This window comes from Chlorocebus sabaeus, chromosome 21, assembly GCF_047675955.1.
Source record: "Chlorocebus sabaeus isolate Y175 chromosome 21, mChlSab1.0.hap1, whole genome shotgun sequence".
Taxonomy (NCBI): domain Eukaryota; kingdom Metazoa; phylum Chordata; class Mammalia; order Primates; family Cercopithecidae; genus Chlorocebus; species Chlorocebus sabaeus.
Genome location: NC_132924.1, coordinates 32,628,412 through 32,640,427, shown reverse-complemented (window position 1 = coordinate 32,640,427; position 12,016 = coordinate 32,628,412). Strand labels below are relative to the sequence as shown.

Here is a 12,016-nt window from a genome sequence, read left to right as displayed (position 1 = left end):
GTTAAGGGGCATTATAGTCCAGGCAGGACCCCACCTACCAGAGCTAACCAGCATTTGCACCTCCTCAGTCATGGTTTTGAGGTCTCCTGCCTCCTTAGGATTATAGGGGACCCAGCATCTCTCTTGGTGTCAGAAAACAGGAGGTGATCCTCCAATATCATGCAGACACACTTACAGTCCTCATGGACCCTTTGAAAACAGCCCCTCCATTTTCTTTTTGCCAAGCTTGGGCATAAGGCTTATTTGTGTTAGGCCATGCTGCCATCTTGGGAGAACCCTTCAGAAGTCTCCATCCCCTCACACAGCACTGCATGAGAGTGGGCATGGGATGCCATCCTTAAGAACCACCCCATCCCACTCCAAGTCATGAGGAAGAGTGCTCCCTTCACTCTTTGCTAGATCAGTTCTGCCTGCCTTCCCATGCAGTGTCAGCCTTCCTTGGTCAACCTTGTTGAGAAAAGACTCCTGAATGCTCTGCTCAGAAACTCGGGCTGAAGTTTTGCACTTTGAGAATGTTTTGACCACTCTCAGACGCTAGCAAACCCAGGAACCCAGACTCAACACAAATTCTTCATGGAGTGAGAAGGAAAGATTGTGACACTTGTCCTAAGTCTCCTTCCTAAGCAAGAACAAGGCAGATGTTAGTAACATGAATGATTATTATTTTGATATATGTCCTTTGCCAAATAGAATTACTCTGATATATGTAAATAAATATTCTCCTTTTTCTAAGTAGAGAAACCATCAATAATTACCAGGTTTTTTATTTCTCAAATTACAAAATACTTAATAACTATTCTATTTTATATCAATGCAAAACACAGGTAAGAACTAGACATTTGTGGAGGGGCTATATAGCATTTGTTAGGTTCATTTTTTTGGTTATACTTTGCAAAACTAAGTTAGTGCATGTGAGGATGTATTTATTATTGCAAGCAAATCAACTTAAGTATTACAAACAATCTAATCACTGTCTTATTTTGAAAGCATTAAGATAACTTACATTGCTAAGCATTCTATTGATCTTTTGTTATTTGTCTTGTATTTTCAAATGATTATATTTCCCTGCAAACAGTGGAAATATCAGTAAGAAATAAGATATCCTTTCATCAATGATGTAGATTATTTCATTTCCAAATATTCACATATTATGCTTACATATGTTTCATTCTTAATATTCCAAAGTCAATCTGCTCCCCAATAGTTTTTTTTATTAGAAAGGAAAATATTTCACATCAAACATTTTAATAATATTGTGAATCAAATTTAAAATATTTTAAAAACGTGATAAAGTACCAATAGTGACATCTAGGCCGGGTGTGGTGGCTCATGCCTGTAATCCCAACACTTTGGGAGCCTAAGGTGGGCAGATCACGAGGTCAGGAAAGATGGAGACCATTCTGACTAACACGGTGAAACCCCATCTCTACTAAAAATACAAAAAAATTAGCCAGGCGTTGTGGCACATGCCTGTAGTCCAGCTCCTCAGGAGGCTGAGGCAGGAGAATCGCTTGAACCCAGGAGGTGGAGGTTGCAGTGAGCCGAGATCATGCCCCTGCACTCCAGCCTGGGCGGCAGAGCAAGACTCCATCTAAAAAAAAAAGTCATCTAAATTGATATAAAAATGACTTAAATCTGGGCCGGGTGCGGTGGCTCAAGCCTGTAATCCCAGCACTTTGGGAGGCCGAGACGGGAGGATCACGAGGTCAGGAGATCGAGACCATCCTGGCTAACATGGTGAAACCCCGTCTCTATTAAAAAAAAATACAGAAAAAACTAGCCGGGCATGGTGGCGGGCGCCTGTAGTCCCAGCTATTTGGGAGGCTGAGGCAGGAGAATGGCGTAAACTCAGGAGGCAGAGCTTGCAGTGAGCTGAGATCTGGCCACTGCACTCCAGCCTGGGCGACAGAGTGAGACTCTGTCTCAAAAAAAAAAAAAAAAAAAAAAAAAAAAAAAAAAGACTTAAATCTGTATAAATCAAAGTAAGGCAAATAATGAGCCAATAAAAATACCTTTGCCACAAATTTGACCAATTAAAAGTTATTATAATTACTATGTAAAGAGTTATTACAAACTAATAAGAGCACTAACACACTAATTAAGGAGCACTGGAGTCCAAAGATTCAGAGCTCAGGCTCTGGAGTTAGAGCTGGGTTCAAATCCAGGCCCCATCACATTCTGTGTGATGTTGGACAAGACTCGTATCATCCATATACCTCTTAAAGTTCTAATTTGTAATATGGAGATAATGAGCATGACTGCTTGCAGTGTAATTGAAAAGAGTAAGTAAGATCATACATGAACAACTCTTGGTGCCAATTACTGGTACTCAGTACTTACCATTATTTTGCCAAAAGATATGAATAGGCAGTTTGCAAAAGAAGAAATACAAATGACTAGTAGACATAAGCAAAAAGTTAATCTCTCTAGTAATCAGTTAGATACAAATGAATACAGCAATGGGAGGCCATTTTTTCCTAGGGAATTTGTGTTTTAAAATATATTCTAGTTCTTGATCGTGATATATGTGGTGAGTTCTGGAATGAATATAAATTCAGACACTTTTTTCCAGAAGGCAGCTTGGCAATTTTTATCTAGTGCTTTAAACATTTTCACAGCCTTTGACCAAGGCTTCAGCTATTGTTCTACTCCAGCAGGCACTACTCACATTGTAGTTTCAACTGGGGCTCCTGGCAGCAACATTTATGTAGAATACACTGTGTTTGGTGGCTCCTAGCGTTGTGCAGCTGGTGCCCCTGCCACTGATATGTTCAATTTACAGCAATCAAGCCTAAGAAAATAAACAGAAAGGCACATATAGATTTATGTGTAAGGATGTTTGTCCAAGAGTAATTCAAGAAAAGCCAAAAACTGTGAAACAACCTAAATTTCAATCAACGGAGGAATAACAACATGAATTATTGTAGATTAATAGAAAGGAATTTTATACTGCCATTGAAAGTCACATTAGGAATCTATAATGACACAGGAAATAATTGTACAAGTTCATTCCAAAAGGAAAGTAGCTTTATTATTGCCTCCGACTAGAAAAGTAAAATGTACTCATTTTAAAAATTACACAATCTAGAAAAACTAAATAGACACTAATAATCTTAACATTCCAAAATAGACATTTTTTATATAGGCCCTAACAAACATTTTCCACATGAATGTTCATATTGCTATGTAATGTAAACTGCAAAAATCAGGCTGCTAAACTGCTAATTCCCAAAGGGGGGAAAAGTACCAAAGTATTTATTCATGGTGGAGGGAATATGGATGATTTCTTTTTTGTCTTACTTATCTCTTTTTTTTGCCTCTAACATGTCTACAGTAAGCATGAATTACTTTATAAGCAAAACATCTTAAACAGCATAAATGCTGTAAATGACTTTTTCTTACTTAAATTATGACTATTTCTTTCAGTGCTCTGAAAGATGGAATATTTTTTGAAAAGACAATATTCCTTTTGCAAAATGAGAACTCACACTCATTAATCATTGTGCCGTCTTCCTCTTAATGAAAACCTGCAAATGCATATGCAAATGAACTGAACTTCTATTATAAGATGGTGACAGGATGCTCTACAGAAGAGAAGGTAATGATAGAGTTTGAAAAATAGGAATGCAGAAGAAGGTTAGCAGTGGTGGAATCTTTCTATTCAATGCCTTAAAAGAGTTGTATTAATCTGATAGTGTTCCACCTACCAATAATGAAATAAGATCATAAGCAGCATTAAAACATAAAAACTCCTCATTGTGACATGACACATAGAGTGTAGCAGAATAGGGATATGGGGACCCAGATCAAAATGAAAACGTAGAAAGTTGTAATATTCTTCAGACGTTTTTATAAGTCCTGTCAGATAATCCTATTTAACTACTTGACGAGTTTAGGCTGTATTACCCACATTAAACCTCCTAGGGTATTTTTATCCAATATCACACATTTGGATCAAAACTTTACAATATCAGTTCAACGTTCAAATACTTTGTCTACACAATTACATACACTCATACCTAAAAATACAAACTGAGTAAACCCAATGTCCCTCAAGATTGTTAGCATTCAGCAAAGATTTAATGTCAAAAGAGGGTCTGAAGCATTAAGGTTCTTGACTATAACTGTCCCAAGGAGAATTGGAGGTAGGCTTATAGGAAATTAAATTCCTTGAACAGGGTAGAAGAGAATAGAGACAGCATCCTATTGTGTTAATCCCATTTCTGCCCTTTCGTGTGGAAAATCAGGACAGCCTGCTGCCTTTAAATGGCTTGAGAATCCAGAACAAAGATAAACACTCAGCTGGATTCTACATTTCTGAAATTCTATTACAGGAAAGATTCTTGGGTTAGAGAAGGGATATATGAAAACAGCAAAGCATCATCACTGCCCTCCAGAATCTTCCCATTGTATGAGAGAGACAGGTAGGAAGGCAACTGGAAAATATGGCAGACTTTTTTTTTTTTTTGAGATGGAATTTTGCTTTTGTTGCCCATGCTGGAGTGCAATGGTGCAAACTTGGCTCATCATAACTTCTGCCTCCCGGGATGAAGCAATTCTCCTGCCTCAGCCTCCTGAGGTAGCAAGCATGTGCCACCACACCCAGTTAATTTTGTATTTTTAGTAGAGACAGGGTTTCTCCATGTTGGTCAGGCTGGTCTTGAACTCCCGATCTCAGGTGATCTGCCCACCTTGGCCTCCCAAAGTGCTGGGATTACAGGTGTGAATCACCGTGCTGGGCCTTTTTTTTTTTTTTTTTTTTGAGACAGGGTCTTGCTCTGTCACCCAGGCTGCAGTGAAGTGGCATGATCTCGGCTCACTGCAACTTTCGTCTCTCAGGTTCAACAATTCTCATGCCTCAGCCTCCCAAGTAGCTGGGTTTACAAGTGTGCGCCACCACACCTGGCTAACTTTTGTATTTTTAGTAGAGACAGGGTTTCACCATGTTGGGCATGCTGGTCTCAAATTTCTGGCCTCAAGTGCTCTGCCGGTCTCGGCCTCCCAAAGTACTAGGATTACAGGCATGAGCCACCACACCTGGCCCAGAATGTTTTAAGTACTGAATTGGTGGCATTCTCTAGAGAAAGAAAACCAATAAGAGAGATATATAGAAGATATATGTACAGGATATATGATATATGTAGATTAGATACAGATTAATAGGAGATACATATGTAGTCAGCTCTCCATATTTATAGGTTCCACACCCGTGCATTCAATCAACCAAAAATATTAGAAAAATGATAAAAATTACAATACAACAATTAAAAATAATACAAATAAAAAGCAACGGAGCATAACAACGAGTTTCATAGCATTTACATAGTATAGGTATTGTAAGTAATCTAGAGATGATTCAAAGTATACAGAAGGCTATGCATAGGTTATCTGCAAATACTATACTACTTTATATAAGACACTTGGGCATGTGCAGATTTTGATATCTGAGGAGGGGTTCTGGATCCAGTCTCCCATGGATACCAAAGGACTACTAACTGTACTAACTGTACAGGAGATACAGATAGATGATAGAGAGATAGATGGATAGAAAAGATATTCATAGAAGAAATAGATATAGGAGATATATATATATATATACAATCTACATATAAGATATATAGTGGATATATATGATATATATATTTAGAAATATTATATATGGTATATCATATCTCATACATCTATATATCTCATAGATATATATATTTATATGAGAAAATATATGACTATATGAGATATACAGATAGGAGAGATTTAGTGTATGCAATTGGCTGATTATGGAGTGAGTCCCAGATATGCAGGATGACTTGGCATGTAAGAGACCCAGGAGAGCTGATGGTATAGTTCCTGTCAAGATAGCAGGCTGGAACCCCAGGAAGAGCCAATGTTTCAGTTTGAATCTGAAGGCAGGAAAACAGCTGACGATTCATTCCAAAGGCCATGAGGAAAGTTTTCTCTTACTGCCACGGGAGGGTCAGCCTTTTTGTTTTCTCCAGGCCTTCAACTGATGTGATGGGGCCCATCTACATACTGGGGGACAATCTGCGTTACTCAGTGTGCTGATTTAAATGTTAACTTCGTCCAAAAACTCACAGAAACACTCAGAAATAATGTTTGACCACATACCTGGGCACCCCACAGCCCAATCAAGTTGATGCATAAAATTAAGCATCACACCTGAGTTAACCACTGTAAACATTGTGGTTTACTTAATTTTTCACCCTTTCAATGTCAGCCCTGAGGAATGGGAGTTTATGTGGATAAGGACGAAAATCTTCGGGTATAAAGAGTCAGCTAAAATACTTTTGCCTCTCTGTTTCTGCCACCGTTGAGAATGGATGGCAAGTGTATTCGTCTGTGATACCACCTCTTTCTGTCCAAGCTGAGGGTTTTATTTTCTTATATTCAGAACACATAAGAAGTTGTGAGATATTTTTTCTCCAAACCAATTTTTCTAGCTGTGGTGTGAAGTATTTCTTAGGCATAAACATCACCTTTCAACCCCATCTGAGCTGAAAATCCCATTTCTAATCTTCTTTATGATTGAGAAATGATAGAGTGGATTTGCTGGAAAACATCTGCCTCACTGACAGCTGGCTGTTCTTGTGGGAGTGATCCTAAAGTAAGTGCCTATTGTTTACGCTTATTCATTCAGAAGTATATTTTAAAGATCATAATATGGACCAAAATTTGAAGAAGAATTGCCCCACATTGGCTGAGAAAATTTCATGCTAATGTTAGATTTTATTCTATTTTCTCATATCATGATGTCTGTGGTTACATGATCTTGATAAGAATGTGATTCCCTCTCTTTCCTTCATGACCAGAGACAATCCTGGCAAAATCATGGAGCAATATTAGCGTTTACCATTTCCAGCCAAACTCTTTAACAATATTATCTGTTCTCTGAATCCCATCTTTCTTATCAAACCTTAGCAGCATATCAAAATCACCTGGGAATTATAAAAAACAAAGGCTGATGTTTGGTTTCTACCTTCTGCCACCCTCAGATTCTGATTTGTTTATTCTGGAGTGTGATCTGGGCACTGGGATTTCTAAAAGCCTTCTGAGTGATTCTCATGTATACCCCAAGTTGCAAACCATCACCCTAGGACCTTTATTACTCAAAATTATTCACATCACCTCCAAGCTTGTTAGAAATTCAGGGGCCTGCCCTAGAACTGCTGGATGTGAATCTGTGTTTTAGCAAGACCAATATGTAGTTATATTAAAGGTTGTGCAGCCCTGTCCTATGTGTTGGTACCCCTTGGAATTAAATTCAGCTTTTGGGGATAGGGAAACTCACCCATGTGAAAGTCGTTATTTTATTTAATTCCTTCAGTTCCCCAGAGGTGATTAAATTATAGCAGATGCTCACTGTATTGTTTCAGTAAGTTTAAGAAGTAAAGTTCTCACTATGGAACTCTGAGCAACTGGAAGTTGAACAGGATGGGGTTTTTGATTAGGGAATAATTTTGATCCCTTCCCTGCATTCGGGCAAATGACTTCTTCATCTCCCTATGCCATGCCTGTCCCTGCCAGGGCCCTTGGGGTCAGGAGTACAAATCCTATGAGCTCCCTGGAACCTGGCCTACCCCAAAGTTTATGTTTTAGGCAAAGAAAAATGACAGTATCATCCTAGGTTCAAATTGAAAAACGTAAGTAGGCCATGCCCGGCCGCTCATGCCTGTACCAGCACTTTGGGAGGCCAAGGTGGGTAGATTACTTGGGCCCAGGAGTCTGAGACAAGCCTGGACAACATTGCAAAACCCTGTCTCCACTAAAAAATTTTAAAAAACAGCCACGTGCCTGTAGTCCCAGCTGCTTGGGAGGCTGAGGTGGGAGGATTGATTAAGCCCAGGAGGTTGAGGCTGCAGCAGTGAGCTGTGATTGCGTTACTGTATTCCAGCCTGCGTGACAGAGAGGGAAGGGAAGGGAAGGGAAGGGAAGGGAAGGGAAGGGAAGGGAAGGGAAGGGGAGGGGAGGGGAGGGGAGGGGAGGGGAGGGGAGGGGAGGGGAGGGGAGGGGAGGGGAGGGGAGGGGAGGGGAGGGGAGGGGAGGGGAGGGGAGGGGAGGGGAGGGGAGGGGAGGGGAGGGGAGGGGAGGGGAGGGGAGGGGAGGGGAGGGGAGGGGAAGGGAAGGGAAGGGAAGGGAAGGGAAGGGAAGGGAAGGGAAGGGAAGGGAAGGGAGAGAGGGAGAGAGGGAGAGAGGGAGGGAGGGAGGGAGGGAGGGAGGGAGGGAGAGAGAAGGAAGGAAGGAAGGAAGGAAAGAAGGGAGGGAAGGAGAGAGAAGGAAGGAAAAATAAAAATAAAAACATGAGTATTCAAGCAAAGAACATGGATTTTAAAGACTTCTCACCTGACTAAAGTCTCAAACAGGAAAATACTTACCATAACAGCAGGCTGAAATTTCAAATAAAAACAAAAGGGTAAGGTTTTTTTTTTTTCATTGTGTATTGGAATGAATCAGCCAAAGGTGTGTTCAAATTAATGCCTGTAACCTTGATAAATTACTTACCCTCTCTAATTTTTTGTTTTCTTAACCAAAAAGAACAGGGATGATAATATCTATAGCTAGAGTTGTTCAGCATTTTAATTAAGATATTATATAAGTTTTCTAGCCTCAGTTTCCCCAAATGGAAAATGAGGATAACAATTCTCACTTCACAATTGTTATGGGTATATGATAACATATACAAAGTACTCAGCATGATCCTGGCACATAGTAAATGATTACTTAAGGAGAGTGGCTTTTCTATGTCACTAACGGCAGAAAACATCGTGAGAGTGGTCATAATAGTTGCAGCAGTAGCAGTGGTCATCAAATGTTGGTTTCTACTCCTTCATCTTATAGGGGCCAAATTTGGCAGAGAGCTTAAGTAATCTGTCTATACTTTTATTGAAATCTACTTTGAAATTCCACCAGGTTTCTCACCCAATGGGACGGGATAGGGACATGTCCAGATGTAAGACATTATCATCTAGTGGGGTATGTGTGTGTGTATGTGTATGTGTGTGTGTGTGTGACAGAGAGAACTTGAGTATGCTCTTTTATATTATACATGCCACTTCCTAAAGATTCTGATGCATGGCCAGGCACTGTGGCTCACACCTGTAATCCCCGCACTTTGGGAGGCCGAGGTGGGCGGATCACCTGAGGTCAGGAGTTCCAGACCAGCCTGGCCAACATGGAGAAACCCTGTCTCTACTAAAAATACAAAAATTAGCCAGGTGTGGTGGTGTAATCCCACCTGTAATCCCAGCTACTTGGGAGGCTGAGGCAGGAGAATCACTTGAACCTGGGAGGCAGGAGCTGAGATTGCACCATTGTACTCCAGCCTGGGCAACAAGAGCAAGACTCCCTCTCAAAAAATAAAAATAAAAAATAAAAAAAGATCCTGATGTATTGTCAACATCCACTCTTTCCCCAGGAATCAACACAGTTAAAAACTACCTGCTGTGCAGAATATAATTGAGTGCTAATAACATTACTGTTGGGCATACATTCATTTACATAAATATGAAGTATATTATTGTCTCCATTTTACCTGATGAGGAGACTGAGAATGTGAAAGATTATTTGTCCAAAGTCACCAAACTGTCTGTAGCTAAATTAGGATTTGAACTCAGATTTATCTTCAAAGCCCAGGCCTGGCTCATATGTCTTAATATACTCGCATAGAGGTGATGTAACATGGAGGTGATAGGGAGAGATGAAAATTACTTTTGCATCAGACCATAATTCTCACAGATTACTCCAGAGAAGCAGATGTGAGCACGCTATACTTTGCTCTAAGGAACAAAGGCCACCTAGAATTCCTAACTGGACTTCTATGCTTTAGACACTGGATTACATCTATCACTTCATTCGATCATCACCAAGTCTGTAAATAGGGGTTATTAACCCATTTCAGAGATCAAGAATGAAAGATTAAATAATTTGCTCAGGGTCACACAGCTAATAAATGACGAGCTAGGATTGAAGCCCAGGTCTTTTTGACTCCATACGTACATATTAAACTTTGCTGGAATCATTTTTACATGCTCTGTTTTACAGACAATCTGGAATATTTGTAAAAGACCAAAATATGTTTTCTGTATCAGAAGATTGGCTCAGATACTGTGTCTGTTAGCTTTCCTTCAATGCCCATTTACTCTCCCTTTTTTTTTTTAAAGAGGATTTCTGTTTTGTTATTGAACGTATAGCTGCTACAGGGAAAGAAATGAAAATATTGATTCAGATTTTCTTGGGGAGTGAAGGCAGAGGATATTCAGAGTGCGGTATCTGCTCTGTTCCCTGGGCTGACAAGCTAAAACTGTGGATGAGAAAAAAGGAACTGTCTAGAAATAGGCTTTGAGGCTTGATTTTGGATGTTTTGTTAAAAGCAACAACAACAAAACTGCTGAAAAGAAAGTCGTCACCAGCATGGATAATACCTATAATTCCCAAACAGAAATAATTTCTATAGCTATTTTAAAACTTTGTCCCAGCTGAAATGTAAATGTCACAGGAAGGAGTCGAGGTTGTTCTGTAGGATCCCTCACAGCAAGGGTATAGTTTTCCCTCATGTCTTTTTTTTTTTTTTTTTTTGAGATGGAGTCTTGCTCTGTCACCAGGCTGGAGTGCAGTGGCACAATCTCAGCTCATTGCAACCTCCGCCTCCTGGGTTCAAGCGATTCTCTTGTCTCAGCCTCCCCAGTAGCTGAGATTACAGGCGCACACCATCATGCCTGGCTAATTTTTATATTTTTAGTAGAGATGGGGTTTCATCATGTTGGCCAGGCTGGTCTCGAACCCCTGACCTCAAATGATCTGCCCACCTCAACCTCCCAAAGTGCTGGGATTACAGGCATGAGCCACCGCGCCCAGCCAGTTTCCCTCATATCTTTATTCCCCAGCCTCCTATACTCCCTGGCACATAATGAGTGCTTAGTCAACATGACTGAGTGAATTAATGAATGCTTGAATAAATGAACAGGTAGCCGAGAGTAAATATATACCGTTATGAAAGCAAATTTTCATAGAAAAAGAGTATAAGGCCTAGGAACCCCCCACCCCCCCAGAAGACAAGAAAAACAAACTCACTCCATGCTTTTGCCCAGAGCAGGCTTACAGCTGGCTTCGCTTCAGTTTATCCTAGATTTCTCTTAGGACATTGAGGACAGAAAAGATGTTTGTAATCTAAAATGTCAGGGAACAAAGCCAGAGAGTGCAACATGCAGAAGAAAACATATTCAATTAGTTTCTGAATGCTATCCTGTTTTTCTCTTCAAACAGAAAGAAAAACTCTCTCTCTCTTTCTTCTCTCTCTCTCTCTCTCTGCCCTTCCCCCCCACACTCCCCTTCTCCCTCTCTGTCTTTCCAGTCAAAGAGACTGTAGCTGATGGCATGCCTTAAGTGTCTGCATGTGCCGATCTGATCCGCCCAAGCTAAGTGGCCAAATAGGATACTCCAGGCAATACCCCTGAGCCCCGCTGCAGCTCCGTGAGAAAGACGATGCAGGAATACCTGGGCCTGCGTCGTGTGCCGCCACTAGGGGTCCCCAGCAGCAGGCGATGTGAACTGGGAATTGGGTAGCAGAGGCGGCCTCCCTTTGTCTGCACTCCAGGTGTGGACTCCTCTTTGTTCAGAGGCAGGGCCGCTACCTGCGGCGTCTGAGCTGCCTGCTCACTAAGCCATGCTGGGCTGTCTGTGCACCTCCTAAGGCAACAGCGGGTTTCTCAGCTCCTGCCCCTAGTGACACCTGCCTCAGAAGAGCCAATGCGTTCTCTTTCTCAGGACTAGGTGTCTTTGTATTTGAAATAAGGCTTAAACTACAGAGCGAAATATTTCTCACTACAGCAAAAGAGCATATTGATGTTGAGAAATTGATGGCAAAAGGACCACTTTCAGGGTATGGTTGAGTATTTGCCATAAAATATTTAAAGCTAGTTGACGAATAGCCCCGCTATTCTCCTGTGCATGCCGACCACTAGATTAATCTTGAAAGTAAGGAATACGGTATTTCATTCCGTGT

General features: G+C 40.8%; 1 protein-coding gene across 1 annotated transcript in view; it reads right to left on the bottom strand.

Annotated features, from left to right (window-relative positions):
• The window catches only part of CPVL (carboxypeptidase vitellogenic like), a 195,769-nt gene extending 192,978 nt beyond the window's left edge, over positions 1 to 2,791 (bottom strand). Inside the window, exon 1 of the mRNA XM_073009015.1 lies at positions 2,669 to 2,791. The gene's annotated coding sequence lies outside the window, so the exon portion shown is untranslated. The remainder of the gene's footprint in view (positions 1 to 2,668) is intronic.
• Positions 2,792 to 12,016: the final 9,225 nt, after the last annotated feature.